The sequence below is a fragment of the Elgaria multicarinata genome, chromosome 5 (genome assembly GCF_023053635.1).
Source record: "Elgaria multicarinata webbii isolate HBS135686 ecotype San Diego chromosome 5, rElgMul1.1.pri, whole genome shotgun sequence".
NCBI lineage: Eukaryota > Metazoa > Chordata > Lepidosauria > Squamata > Anguidae > Elgaria > Elgaria multicarinata.
This window is the reverse complement of record NC_086175.1, coordinates 134,650,992-134,674,562: the sequence shown is the minus strand read 5'-3', so window position 1 is coordinate 134,674,562 and position 23,571 is coordinate 134,650,992. Positions and strand designations below refer to the sequence as shown.

The 23,571-nt window shown below is 48.5% G+C and overlaps 1 protein-coding gene across 3 annotated transcripts in view; it reads right to left on the bottom strand.

Annotated features, from left to right (window-relative positions):
* Positions 1–20,455, bottom strand: part of GDPD5 (glycerophosphodiester phosphodiesterase domain containing 5) — a 219,667-nt gene extending 199,212 nt beyond the window's left edge. For all 3 annotated transcript variants that reach the window (XM_063127249.1, XM_063127250.1, XM_063127251.1), the window contains exon 1: positions 20,378–20,455. The gene's annotated coding sequence lies outside the window, so the exon portion shown is untranslated. The remainder of the gene's footprint in view (positions 1–20,377) is intronic.
* Between the last annotated feature and the right edge of the window lie 3,116 nt (positions 20,456–23,571).

Genomic DNA, 23,571 nt, shown 5'->3' with positions numbered 1-23,571 from the left:
TAGTAGAGTTGGAAGGGGCCTATAAGGCCGTGAAGTCCAACCCCCTGCTCAATGCAGGAATCCACCTTAAAGCATCCCTGACAGACAGCTGTCCAGCTGCCTCTTGGGTGGGAGAGCCCACCACCTCTCTAGGTCATGGGTTCCATTGTCGTGCTGCTCTAACAGTCAGGAAGTATTTCTTGAATATTAAAGATTTAGATGATGTTTGATCATGCTGTGAATCTGCGCCCAGAGAGGTTTGGCTATCGGGCAGTATAGAAATGTAATAAACACATCAAGGAATGAGAGGCTCCTGTCAGCCCAAGATCCTCAAGACGCAGTCAGAGCAGGCAAGGCTGAGATATAAGCTGAGATGCAATGGAGAACCCACCACCTCTGGAGGCGGTTCGTTCCGTTGTCTGACTGCTCCGACCCTTAGCAAGTTTTTCCTGACACTCAACCAAAATCTACCTTCTTGTAACTTAAGCCCGTTATTTCGTGCCCTACAGTCTTCGATGTCAGAGAACAGGTTGCAGCTTTCTGGGGTGTGTGACAACGCTTTAGGTCAAAATGCCATCAGACTTTCCTTTCTCAAGGCTCAACGTACCCCCAGTTCCCTCAATCTTTCCTTGTAGGACTAGATGAATTGATGCCTGACATAAGACATGGCATACAAGGCAATGGATAAGCCAGGTGTAGATACAGACCCATCAGGAGTCTGTATCTCTGTTCTTCCATTTCAGGGGGAAAGGCACTTGCTTGTTCAGTCGGGAAACATGAAAAAGCCAGAGGAAAAATGTGAGGGTGGAAAAATTAAGGCGAGGATGGCGTTGGTTTGATGCACAGGTTGGATGTTGTTGTGGTTGTTTTTCCTTTGGGGGAGTTTGTGACCTCTTGTTATTTGGTGGCATCTCAGTGACAACTACACTTTGTTATTTTCATGCAACTTTTAGAGAGGAAAAAGTTAAAGAGAGGAAGCAGAAAAAAAGGAGAAGTAGATGTCATTCCGAGAACACTGAAGGTGGAACAGCAGAGGACCAGGTGAAGAGGTAATGTTGGAGGGCTGGGGGAGGAGGGACCCAGGCAGATGGAGACACTGGCCCTCTCTGCAAGCTATGGATGGCCAAGCCTTCCACAGGCCAAGCCAAGGAGGACCACCGAGGCTACCACCTAGGGTAGGGGTCTGCTATTCCACCCGGTGAGAAGAAAACCACCACAGTGATAACGTGTATCCTAAAATTCTACAGGGGAAAGGAAAAAAAGCAAAGACCATGGCACCAGTCGCAAAATTTCACTTCCCAAGAATCCCCACTTCCTTTTATTTCCTTTCTTTTTAATGAAATCATAGAATCATAGAATAGCAGAGTTGGAAGGGGCCTACAAGGCCATCGAGTCCAACCCCCTGCTCAATGCAGGAATCCACCCTAAAGCATCCCCGACAGATGGTTGTCCAGCTGCCTCTTGAAGGCCTCTAGTGTGGCCTTCAAGAGGCAGCTCAAATAGCTCAAGTTTCTAGCCCTTAAGGCTCTGAAGATGTCCTTGAAACTGGGTGGGGGATCTCACAAGACAGAGAAGTGGCTATTAACAATATTAGCCTTCTGCAAAGATCTCCACAAGTACCCCCACAATGGGGGAGGGATCCAGAATTATACCAACTAGTAGGAATTGTTGAATTATGCAAAAGAACGAGGAATCGGGCAGCATGCGATTTTCATAATTAACCTTCCCTTGGCACAAAATGCAAGTTGCCTGCTTATACGTATCCCTGAGATGTGTGTGTCTGTTTCCCCTCCATTCTGCAACCTGGAACAGCCTCTGGCAGGGACGTCTAATGGAGCACAAGAGTCAGAGTCAGCTCGGCCGAGGTGACTAAGAAAACAAGACGTCCAACGGACGCGTTTGCAAACATTGCTACACACCCAGAAGCGCCATCCCTGGGAAACGCGTCATGTTCTTGCTGGTTTCACAAGACCCTCAGGGGCTCAGCTGACAACAGCTCCTTGCGGCCCGATGCTTGCCACAATGCTTTTGGCATGCCTGTGGCAAAGCAATCTGCCAGGGCATTTGGCCACAGGCTCACACAACAGTCCAGCCCACCTTCCGACCGCTCGGTGGGGCCCTTTGCCAAGCCTGCTCTCCAACCCCTTTCCCTGGAGCAGAGCTTTCCAAACCGTGTGTCGCGACACGTTAGCGTGTCAGCTGCAGTGTGAAGGTGTGTCGCGTGAACATAATGAGAAACCTCTGAGTCTATGGCCGTTGCTAGACGAGGGTTTAGCCCGATGCGAGGCCTGGGCTCCCTGCTGTGCGTGCAGACGACGCACAGGGGATCCCGGGGTCAGGCCGGGCTAAGCCCTCCCTTGACCTGGGATAACCGGATCCACTTATGGCCCGGTTAGTTAGTTCCGTGGCTTTTCCCGGCTGCTTGCTTACTCATGAATAGCCGGGAGAAGCTGCGCACTGGGCACAGCGTGGATCATGGGGGGGCGGAGGGGGCATCAGACATGGCGAGTGGACGAGCGAGCGGGGGAGTGGACATGGCGAGCGGGGGGTGGACATGGCAAGCAGGGGGTGGGCATGGCGAGCGGGGGGGTGGGCATGGTGAGTGAGCGAGCGGGCGGGCGAGCGAGGGGGCAAGTGGGGGCGAGGGGGTGAGCAGACGAGCGAGGGGGCGAGGGTGGTTGAGCGGACGGACGGGCAAGTGAGGGGGGTGAGCGGGGGGGGCATCATACATTGGGGGGAATCAGGGGCAGGGGGGAGTGGGGAACCCTTTTTAAAAAAACAAGGACTTACCTTATCGTTGGTGCACTCCTGCGCACATGGCCCTTTAAGGTTTTTTTGAAATGCAGGACGTGACGGGGCTTTCCTTTCCCCGTCGCGTCTTACGTGTAGAAAAGGGCGACGGCCCGCGCTAGCTGCAGCGCGGCCTCGCTCCTTCTCCTCTCTGCATTAACTGGTAGGTCTAGCAAGGCCCTATGTGAAATAAACAACACCAACTTGCATGCATTTTTACGCAGCAAAGGTATATTCCCCTTCCGTCGTATCCGCGCATGCACACCACGGTCGAGGGATCATACAGGTACCGCGCATGCGCAGTATGCATAATTGGGTCGAAACAGCTGATTCCGCGTCACTTCCGGTGACGCGGCTGCACTGGAAGTGACGCATTCAAGAAATTCCATGGGTCCAGTTTTTTGATAGAACACCGTCTCAACCGCCGCTCGATCGCAGCTCGACAAAATTGGTTCAATGTGAAAAGTCTTGGAAATGTATGTGATTATCTTGCAAATCATATATTTTTAAAAATATAAGTGAAAGGTTTTTATGAGATATGTTGTGTCCCCATCCATTTCGTTATTACAATTTATGTATGTGTCCGTATCTCTTATAAGGGGTTAGTTTAACCTCCGGTTTGCTAGTAAAACTGAATTACTGTGTTGCGAAATGATGCATGTCTAAAAAGTGTGTCACCAACATGAAAAGTTTGGAAACCTCTGCACTGGAGACTCCAAAGGGATGGATTTGGGACCATCTTTCATTAAAAACAAATCATGTGTCCACCTATCTCTCTATCTAAAATTAATTCGAATCCGCGGCTCGCTTCGCACCAAATGGAGGTTGGCGCAAATCAAGCGGCAAACGAATTGGAGATTTGCGCAAATCTCCCAAACTATGCGCAAATTTCCTAATAAGACATTTCCTAACAGAATAAAGCAGGGCCGATTCAGTCTGTTGCGGGAGGTGGAGTCAACTGGGAAATTTGCCGAAATCGAACAAGGAATCAGGAGAAGATGAACGCAAGCACGGATTTGACAATTCGCGAAAAATTTCAGCAGACCCAGGCTCACACTTGTATTCGGGGCTTCAAACAGGCATGCGAATGAATTTTGCAAGCCAAAATGGAATTCTCAGACATCCCATCTACCACCTTTCCCATGCCAAGACCAGCAGATGGATCTGCAAACTCAGGCCATAGCTAGACCTAAGGTTTATCCCTGGATCGTCCACGGGTCAAACCTGTTCATCTAGGTGACACACAGGGGATCCAGTGCTCAGGCAGGGCCGAACCCTGGATGATCCCAGGATAAACCTTAGGTCTAGCTGTGGCCTCACAGTCCAGGATTCCGCCCCCTTCTTCCGAAACAGCAACAACAGTTACACGAGAGAACTTCGATCAAGTCTGAGCTGTGTTTACAGGACCATGAGACAGGGCAAGGCCCTGGAAGCACAAGACAACTTGTTAATGGGATTAAGCTAAAACCGAGTCAGCGTTTCCTTGGCTGTTAAACCCATGACAGCATCGCTTGGCCTTTACAAGACCACATTAGGCCAACCTGATCCTGCGTGGACATTGCTTGGAAACAATGGGGCTTACTCTGAAGTAAGTGTGTAAGTGTGTACTAACTGTGATGCAAGTTCCATCTTCCAAACACACAATGGCAAACCATCGCAGCATATGTCCGCTATCACAGAAAAAAAATCAGTTTCATAAATATGCGTGCTGTCTGACAGACAAGCCCAAGAAAACATGTGCTCCCATTTAAAAATCAAAATAGGCTTACTCATCCAGCGCACTCTCTCTCTCTCTCTCTCTCTCACACACACACACACACACACACACACACACGAGGCAACTCAACCCTATTATTAAGCTGCACAGACATTCCCCCCCCCCAAATTGCTGTAATTTCAATCAGTATTTTAAATCTGTATAAATCTCTCCATCGCTACTCGGCTTTACCCTGTTTGTGCTTTTATATATTATTTTTATTGTGTTTTTATACTATTGTTTGTTTTATACTGTTTGTTTTATACTTTGATTTGTGTCTGATGTTTTAACTTTCGAGAACTGCTCAGAGAGCTTCGTCTATTGGGCAGTATAAAAATGCAATAAATAAATAAAATACTTCCAAACAAAATCAACCACACGCCAAAGTTCGCTGGACAAGCCCACAGCAAAGCAGGACAAAAGTGTCAGGACGGCGACGCTTGAACAAGAGAAAAAGGCACACTGAGAGAGAGAGAGAGAGAGAGAGAGAGAGAGAGAGAGAGAGAGAGAGAGAGATTTATTGTTTAAACTGTGACAGAACAGATGCACGGCTGGATAATTGCTCATTGTAGGATGTGTTGAGCAAGACCCACAGTGTACTGGCCAGGGTTACTAGCCTTGGGACCAGGAAACTACACACACACACACACACACACACACACACACTCGGGATTGATCTCTGGTATCTGTCAACACTCACGGCTGAACTGCTCCTACTCAATTGAATGCCCTGTCGCTACATGCATCCTGGATCTTTTCCTCCTGGAAGATCCAAAGTATATTTTCACCAGGGATGCGTCTGCAAATGACAGCGCTTTGATTTAACACAAGCAGAAACAGCTGGATCCTAACCAGAAATCAAGTGCTCCTGAAAGAAACCCGGACATGTCTATCATAGAAGACCACCTTTCCAAAACAGTGTAGTGCAGTGGCTAGAGTAGGCCTACAGACAGCTTGGTTGGACCATGACTGGGGAGATCTGAGTGACATTTGCCCAGTCACGGTCTCTCAGACTGGGTTCACACAACACGCTAAACCACCCAGGGAGTGCTGTTGTTGAACCATGGTTATTGTGTTGTCTGAATGCAGTGTATTTTCCGCAGGATTGTTCGTTAACCACGCAGCGTGGCTTGTTAACCACCCTGAACAACCCAGCAACAAGCCACGGGCTCTCAAGGTGGTTTGTTTGAGAAAAATAAACCACTCCGCATGGTTAACCAGCGGAATATGCGCTGCGTTCAGACAACACGCTAACCCATCCTGTGGAAAACGTGCACCTTTCAAACAACATGATAACCCATGGTGGGTTAGTGCGTTGTGTGAACCCAGCCTCAGTCTAACCATGGTGGTTGCAAGGATGAACCAGGGGGTGGTGGGTGGGAGCGGCTTTAAGAGAAACTGTGGCCACAGCTAGACCTAAGGTTTATCCCGGGATCATCCAGGGTTCGCCCCTGCCTGAGCACTGGATCCCCTGTGTGTCACCTAGATGAACATTATTGACCCCTGGACGATCCAGGGATAAACCTTAGGTCTAGCTATGGCCTATGTGCAGCAGCATCTTGACCTCCTTGGAGGAAAGGAAGGGTGGAAATGCAATCAAATCAATAAAGCTGCACACACAGCCTTTCTGAAGAGATTCCATTTGAAGAGACCGTGTGCCATCAATGCACGTAAGAGACAGCCATGGTTTTCCATTCTGTGAACAAACTGCTAGCACAGCTGTCCCAACCAGATGTGCTGGACTACAAGTCCTATTACCTACCCCCAGCCATCTGCTTGAATTATACACAGACACACAGACACACAGACACAAACACACACACACACACAGAGAGAGAGAGAGAGATCAGAACTGGAGATTCTCAGGGAGCTGAAGCGAATAATTACACATTCTGTGGCATTTCTTCCCCTCTTTCCTTGCTGCCACAAAATCACAGCTTACACATGCTTTGACCGTGACTCACCTTGAGCTTAATCTGAAAGGCAAGGATTTCTTGTCTCGGAAAAGAACATGTTTTAATTCACGATAGCCATTTTAGCTTTGCTTTGTTCTTCTGAAAGATCCTAGCCCTCCCACGCTTCAAGCGGACGGCGGCCACGTTATTGCCGGGCCACAAAAGAGCACAGCCTGTGAAGACTGCAGGCAACACACGCAACTGGAATATCCCCGCCTTTCGCTTCTCAGTCAGTTCAGAACTTGCGATTTTACATCATGTCCTCCTCTGTTTTTCCTCCCACTCCAGAAACACATGAGCAGACAGGATGTGTGGGAGCAGTGGCAAATAAAAGCAGCCTTCTGCCCCTAAAAATAGGAAGTGCTTCAAGTCTGAAGAGGGCCAGATTTCAGTCATGGAAGGATCCCAATTTACCATCTGGTTGGAGACGTGAATGCTGCATCCAACAGCAGAAATGAGCCAAGACGGGCTTAGGGCAGTGTGTGTGTGTGTCTTTGTGTGTGTGCGTGTGTGTGTTCCAGTGAGAGCTTTAGATTGAGAATTCTGCACAGCTGGGAAACATATGAATTTGAAGAGTTACCCAGTGTAATGCAGCCCTCCAGGTGCGTTGGAAAACAGTCCCCATTTCCCGAAGCAAGCATGGTTAGGGATGATGGGGCTGGTAGTCCAAACCATCTGCAGAGCACCAGGCTGAAGAAGGCTAGTGTAACGGCTCTTTCACAAGACTTTGGCCATCGCTAGACCTAAGGTTTATCCCTGGATCGTCCAGGGGTCAAACCTGTTCATCTAGGTGACACACAGGGGATCCAGTACTCAGGCAGGGGCGAACCCTGGATGATCCCCGGATAAACCTGAGGTCTAGCTGTGGCCTCAGTCTCATTCCCTTTCTGGGTTTAAAATAGCGGGGGGGGGGGGGCGAAATCCACTGGTCTAGGGGCTAATTTCCACCACCACCCAGAACCTAGCGGGGGCCAGAATGACGCCAGGAATTGATGCTGCAATGCAATGGAATTTGCTGCTGAAATGTGACAGTACAGGAGCGGGGGGGGGGGGGAGGGGAGTATGGGGGGGGGGGTGCCACTGTTTTTCCTTGCTTTAAAGGGAAATCACAGTCCCTAGACACCTCCAGGAACACAATTTTCTTTTAAAACCAAGCTGCTTAAAAGGAAAATCTGCATGGTGAATTTTTAGCAGGTGACAGAGAGAAGGCGGAATGGTTATTTTGCTCCAGTCTTTTTCCACAAGGTTGTTGTTGTGTTTGTTTGTTTAAGGATAAGGGCCTGTTCAGACAACCCGCTAAGCCATGGTTAGGCCGCTAACCCTTTTGCAGCAAACGGTTAGTGAGCGTGTTTAAACCATGGTTATGTAGCTACCACAGTTAGGACTGGTTCTCATGACACGCTAAGCCATAAAGTTTAGCTCAAAATGCTTAACCTCTGTTGTTTGTGTGTTGTTTAACAGGGTCGCTTGCTCAGCCTATGAGTTCATTGAGCAAACAACTGAGGTGTCATCAATATGTGGATGACACCCAGCTCTACCTTTCCTTTTCATCAAACCCAGGTGAGGCAGTGGCTGTTCTGAACCAGTGCCTGGGCACGGTAATGGACTGGATGAGGGCTAATAAACTGAGACTCAATCCAGACAAGACGGAGGTACTGTTAGCAGGTGGTTCTTCTGTCCGGCGAGGTGATGTTCGCCCTGTCCTGAACGGGGTTGCACTCTCCCTAAAGGATCGGGTCCGTAGTTTGGGGGTGCTCTTGGATCCAGAACTGTCACTTGAGGCACAGGTGAACTCAGTGGCAAAAAGCACCTTTTATCACCTTAGGTTGATACACCAGCTGCGCCCTTATCTGGACAGAGATAGCCTAGCTACAGTTATCCATGCTCTGATAACCTCTTGTTTGGATTACTGCAATGCGTTATACGTGGGGCTGCCTTTGAAAACGGTCCGGAAGCTTCAGCTGGTACAAAATAGGGCAGCCCGTTTACTAACAGGGACTGGCCGGCGAGATCACATTACGCCAGTCCTTTTCCAGCTTCATTGGCTGCCAGTCCAGGTCCGGGCCCAATTCAAAGTGCTGGTATTGACATTTAAAGCCCTAAACGGTTTGGGGCCAGGCTATCTGAAGGAACGCCTCCTCCCATATGTACCTATCCGGACCTTAAGATCATCCACAGGGGCCCTTCTCCGTGAGCCCCTGCCAAAGGAAGTGAGGCAGGTGGCTACTAGGAGGAGGGCTTTCTCCGCTGTGGCACCCCGGTTGTGGAATGAGCTCCCCAGAGAGGTCCGCCTGGTGCCTACACTGTACTGCTTTCGTCACCAGCTGAAGACCTTTTTATTCACTCAGTATTTTAACACTTAATTTTAACTTAAATTTAAATTTTACTGTTTTAACTCTGTATTTTAACCTTATATCAACTTTGCTGTGTGGTTTTATCCTGGTTGCGCTTTTTATACTGTATTTCGTAATTGTGTTTTTAACCTGTTGGGTGTTTTATTGTAGTTTTAATTTTTGTGAACCGCCCAGAGAGCTTCGGCTATTGGGCGGTATAAAAATCTAATAAATAAATAAATAATAAATAAAATAAACAGCTGTAAAAACCTTTTTGACTAGCCCCGAGGAAGGACATTTTCTGTGTGTGTCTGAAACGCGTAGGCTACCTTCATTAAATCCTTTTCTATACAAATAATATTTTGCAAGATTATCCTGGGTTCCGCCCCTGCCTTCGGCTTGTTTTCTCACTCCCTCACGGGGTTTCCCTTCTCTTCGTGCATCGCTTGTATTAAAAGACCTTTCTAAGTAATGTACAGAGTGTAAGATTACCTTCCTGGGAACCGAGGAAGATAAGGAAGAATTTGCAGCCCAAGGTGGGTAAGGAGATGGCTAGGGAACACTGAGCTGCTTTAAATGCGTTCACTTCTCCAGCATCAGATGAACTCCAGCCTCAAGTGCTGAAAGTCTCATTCAGAGCCACTGGCTGCCATCTCTGAGAATTTTTGGAGAACGGGTGAGGAGCAGGAAGACTGGAAACAGTCAAACATTGTCCCCATCTTCAAAAAGGGAAAGCAGATCCACGGCGAAATTCTAGAACAGATTACTGAGCGGTCGATACGCGAGCAACTGGAGAACAATGCATTGATTACTAGGAACTGGTGTGGCTTTATCAAGAATAAGTCATGCCAGGCCAAGCTTATCTCCTTGTTTGACAGAGTTACTTGTCTGCTGGATCATGGGAACACTCTGGACGTAACATATATTGATTTCTGCAGAGCATTAATAGCCTCGTTGCAAGGTCATGTAGCAGCTCCAGCTCATTCCGAGGTAGAAGAATTTGCCCCTCCCGCGAATTCGGAAAAAGGTGCGTTAAAGGAAAACGTGTCATCACATCTGTTCGAAGGTGTTTCATTGTTCATTCCATAATGTCTGCTTCAATCCCCTGAAGAAATGCAATTTAAACATCCTGGGGTTGATTGAAGTGACACTTAGACTGTAGCTAGACCTAAGGTTTATCCCAGGATCATCCTGGGTTCGTCCCTGCCTGAGCGCTGGATGCCCTGTGTGGCACTTAGATGAACAGGTTTGACCCCAGGACAATCCTGGGATAAACCTCAGGTCTAGCTACGGCCTTACATGTCTATCTTGTATTTGGACTTTTCCTTCTCAAAGTTTTAGAGGCAGGTGGGCTTCATCAATGCGGAATTGAAAAGGGCGACTGAAATGATCAAGGGACTAGAGCATCTCCCCTATGAGGGAAGGTTACAGCAGCTGGGATTGTTTAGCTTGGAAAAAAGGAGGCAACCATGATAAAATTATGCATGGTATGGAGAAGGTGGAGAAGGAAACATTTTTCTCCCTCTCTCAAAATACTAGAACCCAACGGGGTCAGCCCATGAAGCTGACTGGTGGCAGATCCAGGACAAATAAAAAGGACTTCTTCACACAGCAGAGTTAAACTATGGAATTCACTACCACAAGATGTGGTGAAGGCCACCAGTTTGGATGGCTTTAAAAGGGGAATGGATCCATTCCTGGAGGAGAAGACTATCAAGGGCTACTAGTCCTGATGGCTATGTGCCACCTCCAATACCAGAGGCAGTAAGCCCATGTACACCAGCTGCTGGGGAACATGGGTGGGAGCGTGCAGTTACACCTATGTCCTGCTTGTAGGTTCTTGGTTGGCAGCTGGTTGGCCACTGTGTGAACAGAACGCTGGTCTAGATGGACCCTTGGTGTGATCCAGGACAGCTCTCCTTACGTTCTCATGGTCTTAATTTTAAAAGGAATTTGGAAAGTGTAGTGGTGCTTTGGGACCTTGAGAATCTAAACCTCTCCTTTCAAAATTTCCCCAGACACGAAATACTAACGTTTACCAATCACTCCAATAAGGTTGGTGGATTTGGGTCTTTTGGCCATAGATCATAAATTTGCCCAGGGAGGTAGTGGGCTCACTTTAGCAGGAAGTGTTTTAGCAGTGCCTAGAGAGAGAGCCATTGGGGTGTTGTAGTTGTGTCCCTCATTGCAGAACCAGCATTGAGCAGGGCGTTGGGATTTCCAACTTCCAACTCTATGACTTTTATATTTTGAATGGTTTTTGTGGTTTTAATGTTTGCAAATTGCCCAGAGAGCTTCGGCTATTGAGTGGTATAAAAACGCAATAAATAAAACGATTCTTCCCAGCCCTTTTTCTCCATACGGACGCAGCGAAAGCGAAGCCGGCCCACACTTTTATTTCTGTACAAAAGATACACCTCCAGCCAGGTGTTTGAATAAAGCACGGACCTTTTTACACAGCTCGAAACACTGCCCAAAGTGCACCATAATCTTCGCAACCATCTTGTAAGGTAGACCAGGGGCACATCCTCCCAGATTACAGATCAGTTGCTGGAGATCACACACGATCAGCTGAAATCTCTCCTTAGCCACGAACTGAGGATTTCAAGCTCATAGCTCAAGCCCCCTTCATCACGCTAGACCACCTCTCAGATATTTAAAGATAACCCTAGTGCAAGCAGAGAAAGGGCTGAGGGTGCGAGTACCACAAAGTTTAATGTGCACACACAGATACACACACACTACACGATTTTCCCATCTCTGCGTTATTTGTCTGAGTTTTTCTTAGGCTTCCCAACATTTTATTTACCAATTCATCATACCAGTTATAGAATCATAGAATCATAGAATAGCAGAGTTGGAAAGGGCCTAGAAGGCCATCGAGTCCAACCCCCTGCTCAATGCAGGAATCCACCCTAAAGCATCCCTGACGGACGGATGTCAAGCTGCCTCTTGCTGGTGGCTCCGAAGACAGTGGGCAGCGAATCCAGTCCCTGTTTTGGTCAGAACTCTAAAGGAGCTCTGCAAGGTGCTGACTGGTTCTGGCTGAAGCCCTGAGCAGATTCACCACCCCACTGACATCATAGCCACCAGCCTCCCCTGCCTTTTGCATAAATCCGGTCCACAGCTAAAGATGTCGTCACAAAATCCGTTCCTTTCGCAGAATTGGAACGCAGACCCCAGCCGCCGCCACTCCACACACCCATCTCCACACGCCCCTCTCCCCACAGACACGAGACGATCAGAAAGCCCAGCCGACAGCAGCACCTGAGCGGCGCCAGCTTGTAACGAGCAAGCGTGCTGATTAAGACGTTAACGAAGGCTCTTAATTGTTTGCATTGACCCAGTGTGTCCTTCCTGACTAAAGCTGATGAGGCTCCACTAATCTTGCTCAGGGGGCCGGGATGCTGCCACTTCGGGATTCGGTTTGGGTTTGAGTGTTTTTAAAGACGCCAGATAAGCCCCAAGCCGGAAGAAGAAAAACACAATTGCCACCAGAAACAAGGTCTGGAGAGCACCCGGAGCTGGGCAAATAGCAGCGTTTCCATTGTGGACATGGTCTTCCTGCATGTCACCATGCAGCTTGGCCAGGCGGGCACAGAGAGAGAGAGAGAGAGAGAGCATGGAGAAAAGAGAGAGGGGCACGGAGGTTGCAGAATTCCCTCTAACGCATAGAGACTCACCTGGACAGAAATCTAAACCAAGTGTTTCCCCCACCTGCCAAACCCACAGGTACAGTCAAACCCCTTCCAAGGAGGGCGAAACAAATCCATCCATGTCAGTTTCTCTTGGTTTCTCATTTTTTCCCCCCAATCTTAGATTCGGCTCTCTCCGAACTTTGGGGGGGGAACCGAAATTAAAACCATCTGCAAGAAAGTTCACAAGCATTTTTGTGCATGTGTCTTCTCATACATGTATTTTTGTATGCGTTTCTTGCTAACTATCCTCCAATGCCATGCGTTTTGTTTATTTTCCGTAACGTTTTTCTGTGCCTTTTCTTGCTTGGAGAACTCCATTGCGAATTTGCGAAGTGCAGATTTCAAAGGATAAACTGAATTTCAGTTCGCATATAGATTCCAAAGTGCGAAATTGGGGAAGTTCGCACAAAAATGCAACCGAAACAAATGGAGCCTCGGTCTGATGCAGCATGTCTCTTCTTATGTTTTTATGTCTTCCTCATCCCTTCTCCCAGGATAGGCCTGAGACATTTTGCTAGCTGAAGTTATATTTATTTATTTATTACATTTCTACACTGCCCCATAGTCGAAGCTCTCTGGGTGGTTAGCAAAAGATTAAAACATTAAAAATCGATATACGAAATTTAAAAACATAAAAACAGACAGCATACATCTAAAAACAACTTTGACCTGCCAGCCAAAGCTAAAAAAATAGATTTGAGAATGATTAAAAGCTCAACATGTGCTGCTAAATGCCTGGGAAAAGAGGAAAGTCTTGACCTAGCGCTGAAAAGATAACAATGTTGGTGCCAGGCGAGCCTCATCGGGGAGATCGTTCCATAATTGTGGGGGCCACCAGGGAGAAGGCCCTTGGCTATCTCCTTTCCTAACCTTGCAGTACCACAAGCCAAAAAGACTGGCAGTTCAGTCTTACTTCAACACTGCTGATGTTGGTACATCAGAAGGCTAGCTTAGAGAACACAGAGGGGAATAGGTGGGAGCAGGGGGTGGGGGGTTGCACAGAAGGAATAGCCAAAGGGAGGTGCTGCCATTGCCACCCCACACACGCTAGCATCTGCCGCCTGAGGTGGGTGCCTCACTCTGTGATCTTTGTCCCCACAGCTCTGCATCACAAACAGGCCAGGAGATTTTCATGAACGTTCAAAAGAATCACTGAAGCCATTTCCCGTCCGTCATTGAGAGGGCGAGAGGCCTCTGACAGCTTGGACAGGAAACAGAAGCAACATCTACTTATCAAGACCCTTCCTCCCTGCCGCCCACGCCGCCAGCAGCCACCGGCGTTTCCTTCTCCCTGGACCAAATAATCTGCCAACCGTTCCATCCACTTCATAGAATCATAGAATAGCAGAGTTGGAAGGGGCCTACAAGGCCATCGAGTCCAACCCCCTGCTCAATGCAGGAATCCACCCTAAAGCATCCCTGACAGAGGGTTGTCCAGCTGCCTCTTGAAGGCCTCTAGTGTGGGAGAGCCCACCACCTCCCTAGGTAACTGGTTCCATTGTCATACTGCTCTAACAGTCAGGAAGTTTTTCCTGATGTCCTGCCGCAATCTGGCTGCCTGTAACTTGAGCCCGTTATTCCAGGTCTTGCACTCTGGGAGGATCGAGAAGAGATCCTGGCCCTCTTCTGTGTGACAACCTTACAAGTATTTGAAGAGTGCTATCATGTCTCTACTCAATCTTCTCTTCTCCAGGCTAAACATGCCCAGATGTTTCAGTCTCTCTTCATAGGGCTTTGTTTCCAGACCTCTGATCATCCTGGTTGCCCTCCTCTGAAAGTGCTTGTTTCAAATATGGAAATAGTCCTCAAGTCACAAGATATCAAAATAACAATAATAATAATGCATAACTTTAATAATCTTTACCCAATTTCAAATCCTTTCTATATAAGATCTGTATGCTGGGGAAAAAATGCCACATGGCTGCCACAGAATCCCCAAGATATTGCAGAGGATTCTGGGAAGTGTTACATGGGCCCTCTCTTAGGTCATGGGGGCACCTGTGCCTTTCAGATGTTTTGGACTGCAACTCCCATCAGCCTTAGATAGCATGGCCAATGATCAAGAGTAGTGGGAGATGTAGTCCAAAACATCCGAAAGGCACCTGGGTATGTAGCCCAGGCCAAGAGCAAGGCCTAGGACTTAAACCCTGCCAGGGAAGATTCATAACGGTGAATAAGCCATCCTTTAGGGAAGGTTGTCCACCGTTATGGGTCTTATTGAAGAACCACCACCCCCAATAAACCTTTGAGAAACTGGAGTTTCTTGGAACACGGCTTGAAGACCACGGAGATATAGAACATGAACACGTTGACCCTGAAAAACGAACAGGCTTTTTAAGGCAGCCCCACAAGCAAACAGTGAACCAGTCATCAAACTCCTATGGAACTCCCTGCCTCTAGAGGTCAGGCAGGCAGGGGCCAACTCTGTATTCCTTTCAGCGCCTCCTGAAAACGTCATTATTCCAGGAAGACTTTCCTTAATGACCAGCCACGGTTCACTGTATATTTTGCTTCTTTTTAAAATCAATTTTTTAAGTGTTTTATTCTGTTTTTATTTCATTTTATCTTGTACACCGCTCCGAAATTTTGAATGGGGAGCAGTATATAATTATTGTAACTAACTAAATAAATAAAATAATACAAAAGGGATGATGAAGTCAAGTGATTGAGACACGACATGCTTGTCCGAGAAATGGTTGAAAAATTAACTTGAAAACACACATTTCCCTATGAGCCCAAAGATCCCTTTAGAATTCAGCCTTCCTCAACCTGGGGCGCTCCAGAGGTGTTGGACTACAACTCCCAGAATGCCCCAGCCAGCTGGCTGGGGCATTCTGGGAGATGCAGTCCAACACCTCTGGAGCGCCCCAGGTTGAGGAAGGCTACTTTAGATGCTGTGTGTCCATTCTATTGTCAAGCAATTCCACTGTACTTTGGAGGGTGAAAGTAGTCAAAGGAAATAGATGCTAATACGGTATTATTAAAAGTATTCTTGTTCACATCACATCAACAGCACATCTGGGGCTTTGGAGCAGGGGTGGGAGGCCTATGTCCCCCCAGATGTTTTGGGCTACAGCTCCCATCGTTCCTGACCATTGGCCACATGGGCTGGAGCTGATAGGAGTTGGAGTTCATTTATTTATTTGTAATAATTTTATTTTATGCTTACTCCGGTCAGGGAAGCTCGTAGCCTTGGCTTTATATTTGACTCCTCGCTCTCCTTTATTCCTCATATTGAGGCAGTAGCTAAATCTTGTCGATTTTTCCTGTATAATATTGTCAGGATTCGATCATTTTCGTCTGTCTCTTCCGCCAAGACGCTTGTTCATGCACTGGTTATTTCACGGTTGGACTACTGCAACCTTCTTCTCTCTGGCCTTCCTTCTTCTCACATCAGTCCGTTGGTTTCTGTTCACCACTCTGCCGCAAAGATCATCTTCTTGGCTCGCCACTCTGACCATGTTACTCCGCTTCTGAAATCTCTTCATTGGCTTCCAATTCACTTCAGAATCCAATATAAACTTCTCCTGTTAACCTTCAAAGCTTTTCACGGTCTAGCTCCTTCCTATCTCTCCTCTCTCATCTCACACTATTGCCCCGCTCGTGCTCTTCGCTCCTCTGATGCCATGTTTCTCGCCTGCCCAAGGGCCTCTACTTCCCTTGCTCGGCTCCGTCCATTTTCTTCTGCTGTCCCTTACGCCTGGAACACTCTTCCAGAACATTTGAGAACTACAAGTTCAATCGCAGCTTTTAAAGCTCAACTAAAACTTTTCTTTTTCCTAAATCTTTTAAAACTTGATGTTGTGCAGACCTTATACCGTTAGTTTTACCCTACCCTGTGCCTGCTTACCCTACCCTGTGCCTGTTTGCATTCTCTTCCCCTCCTTATTGTTTTACTGTGATTTTATTAGATTGTAAGCCTATGTGGCAGAGTCTTGCTATTTACTGTTTTACTCTGTACAGCACCATGTACATTGATGGTGCTATATAAATAAATAATAATAATAATAATAATAATTTTATTTTTAAATACATTGAACTCAGAAAAAAAAAAGAAAAAGAAAACTATATATCAATGCTTATTCTATAGCCCTCTCTGGCCATAGCTAGACCTAAGGTTTATCCCAGGGTCATCCCTGTTCATGTAAATGACACACAGGATATCCCAGGAGCAGGCAGCGATGACCCCAGGACAATCCTGGGATAAACCTTAGGTCTAGCTAAGGCCCCTGTTCCCTCCCCACACTTGGTAGATGATTACAGTGTTTTCCTTCTTAAAATAAAAAGAAGAAGCTGGAGTTCAACAAGATCTGGATGGACGCAGGCTGGCCACTCTGCTTGAAAGTAACACAAGCAAACACGACAGGATCTAACCGCAGGGCGCTTATATTCGGGGTGATGACAGGGAAGGGCCTGCAAAGGGGTGGAAGGAAGACGAGCGCCTCTGGGGCACATTTGGTTTTGAAAAGTGGTTTAGGAATGCTATTCATAGACCATGTAAAGAAGCCTCTTCCTCAGGTGCCTACGCAACGTTAACATCAAAACCTGCATGGGTTGACACAAGAGAAAGCAGGCTTTTACCAAGGCTGCATCATTCACACTGGTACACTTAGAATCATAGAATCAAAGAATAGCATTGTTGGAAGGGGCCTACAAGGCCATTGAGTCCAACCCCCTGCTCAATGCAGGAATCCACCCTAAAGCATCCCTGACAGATGGTGTCACTTGCAGGGTGACCACATGAAAAGGAGGACAGGGCTCCTGTATCTTTAACAGTTGCATAGAAAAGGGGAATTCAGCAGGTGTCCTTTGTAAATACGGAGAACCTGGGGAAATTCCCTCTTCATTACAGCAGTTAAAGCTGCAGGAGCTATGCTAGGGTGACCAGATTTAAAAGAGGGCAGGGCACCTGCAGCTTTAATTGTTGTGATGAAGAGGGAATTTCCCCAGGTTCTCCATCTATATAAATGACACCTACTGAAATCCCCTTTTCAATACAACTGTTAAAGATACAGCAGCCCTGTCCTCCTTTTCATACGGTCACCCTATACACTTGTATTGCAAGAAATCATCTGATTTATCAAATCCAAAGACACACGGAACTTCAAAACTGGGTGCACTTAACCAGGTGAGAACCAAAATCCAGGAAGTCCAGCACGGATAAGACCAGCCAACTCAAGTGGCAAGTGGCAGGAAGCCCTGACTTATACACAAAAACAAAGCTACACTGCTTAAGGTAGCTACAGCCGGAGAAGATACAGACCGCAAATTATATAACTTCCAGTTTAGGGTACATCACCGTCACTGCTGTTAAAACAGGGACGGACTGATGGAGGGAGGCCAGATCTGAGTGGCAAAGCACACGTTTTGCCCGCAGAAGGTCCCAAGTTCAATCCGCTAGGTAGGTCTGGAAAAATTCCTGCCTGAAACCCTGGGAAGCCACTGCCAGTAATAGAGTGACCACATGAAAAGGAGGACAGGGCTCCTGTATCGTTAAAGTTGTATAAAAAAAGGGAAATTCAGCAAGTGTCATTTGAATGCATGTAGCACCTGGTGAAATTTTGTCTTCATCATAACAGTTAAAGCTGCAGGAGTCCTGTCCTCTTGACCAGATACAAAAGAGAGAAGGGTGCCTGCAGCTTTAACTATTGCGATGAAGAGGGAATTTCACCAGCTGCTGTTTGCATACAAATGATACCTGCTGAAAATCCCTTTTCTCTACAACTGTTAAAGATACAGGAGCCCTGTCCTCCTTTTCATATGGTCACCCTAGCCACTAAGGATGAAGGTAGATAAACCAAGGGTCTGACTCGGTATAAGGCGTCGTCCTAGGATTTCAACCTTTCTTGGTCTAAACCGGATGCAAAAGCACAGCGAAGGAATCGCAGAGTAATAAAAGCATCACTAAGCCCAGTTAAGTGATACTGAATCGGCTTCCTTGCTTAAGAGCATCAGAATAGCCGGGCAATCGGCACTCCAGCAGGAACTGGCCAGTGGTCCACAGTCTACCTTAAGCCACCCTGATATACTCACAATTAGAGAAACAGGCAGTGGAGGCTGGTGGCTCCGAGGACAGCAAGGTGGAGAATCCGCTCTGGGTTTCAGTCAGAATGGAAGCGTCTTGGAGAGCTCCTTTAGAGTTCTGACTGAAACCCGGAGCAGATTCACCACCCACTGACATCGGAGCCACCAGCCTCCACTGGGGAGAGGCATTCTTTGCACCCTTTTCACACCGGCTGCTGAATGAAGCTGGGATTGTGCTGTGATCAACGTCAACAGAACAGGAATCTGCAGTCATTCAAGAGCCACGGCGTCTGTCCATTCTGACCCTATTCCTGTTCCGTGAACAGCAGCCTGCCCTTCAGATAAAAGTTTTCCCCCTCCAACATGGAAATGCAGCGATGCTCCCTGCCCTAAAGGCAAAGGGAAAGGAACACGCTGAGCCTTCCTCTCTCTCTTAAACTGTAATGAAATTTAGACACTAACTCTTATTAAAGTGTGTTCAGGCTGCTGGAACGGCAGTAAGTGAAGCCAAGCAAAATTTCTCAGTCGGGTCAAAGATTAACCGTACCTTCCCTGTATGGCATCTATGCCTTCCCTCGGCTACCCACTTTCCCCAACCAGGTGTGCCAGGCTTACATCTTCTTCACTGCCCACCCCTCAAAAAAACATCTGCGAAGGATTCAAAACAACCCTTTTTTTTTTCCTCCCCACCCACCCTGTTTTGCAAAGAAAAGAGACCTCTTATATGCATCCTCTAAATCTGCTGCAGTGGTAATTTTAGTGGCGGCAACTTTAGCTGTGGTAGGGGGCAACAAAGCTGACCCCCCCCCCACTTCCTGCATTCTAAATTTTGAAGTCCCACCACCACCACCAAGGAAGGAGGATGGTCAGCTTTGCCGTTCCGGCAGGACTGCTGTGCCTTTAACAAGCAGAAATTCAGTCCAGTACCCCCAAACGGGTATTTCTATACTAGGAAAAGCTGCACCTAATGAACGTCTGCCTGTCATCCATCTGATTAAGCACAAGAGCTCTATGGGTGGGGAAATGAAAAGCCGGAAGGTGGACAAGACAGGACAAACCCCGGCCTCCCCAGTGTGTGAAGTCAGAGGGGAGGGAGCGGGCTGTTCTTCCAGCAGCCCGCCGCACCGCATGCCAAGGAGACTGGGCAGGTGGTGGAGCAGGCAAAGTTGGTTTGTTTTGCGGTTTAAGTCCCAAAAAGAAAAAGAAAAAAGAGATGGAAAGACGCCTACCCAAGATTGCAGCCCCTACCCGCGATTTCTACGGAGTAAGAAGCACCACTGCAAGGAACGGCGATTATTTCCCAGTAAACTTGCCTAGGATGGGACTACTCGGGTGCACAGGGGAAAGAGTCAGAGACCCACCAGGGTTGCCAACCTTTGACTGGACGACTCTCCCCCCCCCCCCCCGGCGCATCAATTGGTAACGCTTAGCTTTACCACGCCAGGTAAAGCTTCACCTGCTGACCTCTGCATCCCAAAAGCCTCTGCTGAAGGCACAAGAGCACCACAGCTTCGTTTTACTTGGCCCGTTGGCCACCGTGGTGGATGGGGGAGAGAAGACCCACTTACACAAGCGAGGCGGCTTATATGCATTGACCCACAATAAGCTCAGAACAGTCACTGGTTGGTTAGAATAATAATAATAATAATAATAATAATAATAATAATAATAATAATAATAATAATAATAATAATACAATCTCCTCCCTTGGCAGGCAAAGTCGTGTGTCCCCCGTCCCCCGCGCCGTCGAGTGCGCAAAAGGCGCCGCGCGCCCGCCCAGGTGCGCCCGTCGCCGGCTGCCCAAGATGCGCACCGCCAGGCGGAACCGAGGACGGCGCTTACCTCGTCGCGTCCGCGGAGAACCCCTCCGGGGCTCCCCTCCGGGGGACCTTGGAGCCGGGGAGCTCCCGCCGCGAGCCGCCTCGTCCCCGACCTTCCTCGTCCTCCTCGTCCTCCTCCCGGCGAGCGCTTGTGTAACCTCGCGCCGGAGCCTCTCCGAGGCGCGCGCGGTGCGGTGCGGAGCGGCGCTTGGCCGGGGCGCCGCAGAGCCGCGGGAGAGGGAGGCCAGGCGGGGCGGCTCCTCCTCCTCCTCCTCCTTCCTGCCCGCGGGACAGCCCGTGGCTCGGCTGGGCTCCCGGCTGCCGCGGCGACACAACAGCCAGCCGCGCGCTCTCTCCGCGCGCCTCCTCAGCCCGCTCGGGGCAGCCCCGGGCGCCGCCTCATGGCCGCTGGAGCTGGGCGAGGGAAGGACGAAGGGACGCGCCGCGCCTCGCCTCGCCTCCGCCGGCTCTTCTCCGGCGCGGAGCCCCAGCGACGCCGAGGGAGGCGGCGGCGGCGGCGGAGGCGGAGCTCCCCGCACGAGGGACCCGCCCAGCCACGCAGCCCGGCAGGAAAAGGGCGCCCGCCTGGCGCGCCAGCCCCGGAACTTTTCCGGGCGAGCCTTGGCGTGGCGCGCGCCCTCCCGGGCAGGCCGGGCCACCTTCCCTGGGTCCCGCCGAGATTCAGCCCCGGGACCTGTTTTTCTATAGGCTGCGGGGCGCGACACACAGCCAGGAAGCAGCTCCGGAGCTCTTCGTTGCAACTAGGCTTCAGCCCCGGAACTTTTTTTAAAAAAAATATCTCCCCCAGCCACTCCCTATCCCAGCATACACCCAGACGGGAAAGGGTTACTGTAAGTAGGATTTCCTGGCATCCGAGATTCAGCCCCAGGACCTATTTTTAAAACATTTGCCTCTCCCCCCTCCCACACCTACCTTCCACCTCTAAGGCCTCATCTACACCAAGCAGGATGTTGCACTATGAAAGCGGTATATAAAAGGCAGGAGCCGCACGACTGCTTTATAGCGGGATTGAAGTGCACTCACAACGGTTGGGGCCCACTGACACGTACCATATACCACTTTCATACCGCTTTCATAGTGTTATATCCTGCTTGGTGTAGATGGGTCAATGGGCCTCAACAGTTGTCAGGGCACTTCAATACCGCTATAAAGGAGTAGTGTGGCTCCTGCTTTTTATATACCGCTTTCGTAGTGGAATATCTTGCTTGGTGTAGTTGAGCCCACGGACAGAGCGAGGCTCAGGTCATGGGGGCGCTTTCACGCAGCCTCTTTGAAAGCCATCTCAAATCAGTCTCCTTATTGGCAGCTATCAAAGAGAGGGTGGGCGGCGAGGTGGGGCGGAACTTCCTCCTTTGGAGGATGGAGTGGCAATGAGTTACAGAAGAGCTGAAGAAGCAGACACCTTCAGCGAAGCTGGCCGCCATGAAGTCTTATGGCACACGAGCGGCTCCATCCCGGCGTATTCTGGTCGAAGGAGAAGACACATGAAGGGAGATTTTGTATTTAAGATGCATGTGTGTGTATTTATTTATTTTTAGAAAAACACTGTTAAATGCCCGGGAGAAGAGAAAAGCCTTTTGTGGTTAAGCAGCATGGTTTAGCGTGTTGTCTGAACGGGGCCTGTGTGTGTGTATGTGGTTATAATGTCAAAATAGGACTCATTAAAGACACATGGGAAGGCTATTAGTCCTGATAGCTTAATGGAATTTCCATGAATAGAGACAGTGTGGTGTAGTGGTTAGAGTGTTGGAGTGGGAGTCAGGAGATCCGGGTTCTAGTCCCCACTCAGCCATGACTGGGTGACTTTGGGCCAGACACGGACTCTCAGCCTAACCTACCTCACAGGGTTGTGGTGAGGATTAAAAGGACAGGAGGAAGGGCGGGTATGCTACCTCAGGGTCCTTGCAAGAAGAAAAAAGGCTCAGTATAAAAGTAATAATAAATATTCTCGCCAGCACCTCATACATTCAGGTAGGAAAAGGTCACAGCTCTACTTTCTTTAAAAAAATCTTTCCTTTCCAGCCACAAGCCTGGGTAGGGAAAGGTTAAAATAAGAACAGAAGAAGTGCCCTGATGCTGCATCAGACCTAGGCAGGATCTACACTACTGCTTTAAAACGGTTTATAACAGTATTGACAACTGTTGAGGCCCAGGACACACTACATACACCATTTTCAAAACGTTTTCAAAGTGTTAGATCCTGCTAGGTGTAGATCTGACCCAAGGGTCCACCTAGCCCAGCACTCGTCAGCCAACCAGCCATCAGCCAGGGATGAACAAGCAGGACATGGTGCAACAGCACCCTCCCACCCATGTTCCCCAGCAACTGGGGCACACAGGCTTACTGCCTCGAAGACTGGAGATAGCACACAACCATCAGGGCTAGTAGCCATGGATAGCCTTCGCCTCCAGGAATTTATCCAATCCCCTTTACAACCCATCCAAATTGGTGGCCATCACTACATCTTGTGGTAGTGAATTCCATCATTTAACTCTGCGCTGTGTGAAAAAGTCCTTTTATTTGTCCTGGATCTCCCACCCATCAGCTTCATGGGATGACTCCAAGTTCTAGTGTTTTGAGAGAGGGAAATAAGTGTCTCCCTTTCGACATTCTCCACACCATGCATAATTTTGTCCACCTCTATCATGTCTCTCCTTAGCCTCCTTTTTCCCAAGCTAAACAATCCCAGTTGATGTAACCTTCCCTCATAGGGTTTCCAGTTAACCACAGGCCCAGCAGCACTACCACACTCCTTTTTTTAAGGGTTCTGTTTCACCCTTTCCCCAAAAATCTACATATTCGTGATTTGTGGGAGCCTGCCTCCGACGATTCAGTGGGACAATCACGTCTTCGTCCCTCTGCAAAAGAATAAAGGAATATAAAGCAGACTCCAAAATGGCAACGTTCAGAAGGCTGTGGAAGAACGCTTCAGTCTCCTTGGACGCTCTGCATCTCACCTCAAAGGAACCACACAGCAGCATCAATGAAAGGCTTCAAAGGAAACGCCCAGCATGAAAATGCTGCGTTATAAAGTACCAGCAAATTGGATTCTGTTCCTTTTGGGATTAATAAGAACTGTGGCTCTCTTTCCCATTAGAGGTGTTTAAACTAGCATAGCTCAGCCTTCTCCCAACTTGGCACTGTCTCGATGTCTTGGACTACAACTCCCATCAGGCTCGAATTGCAATCCCACC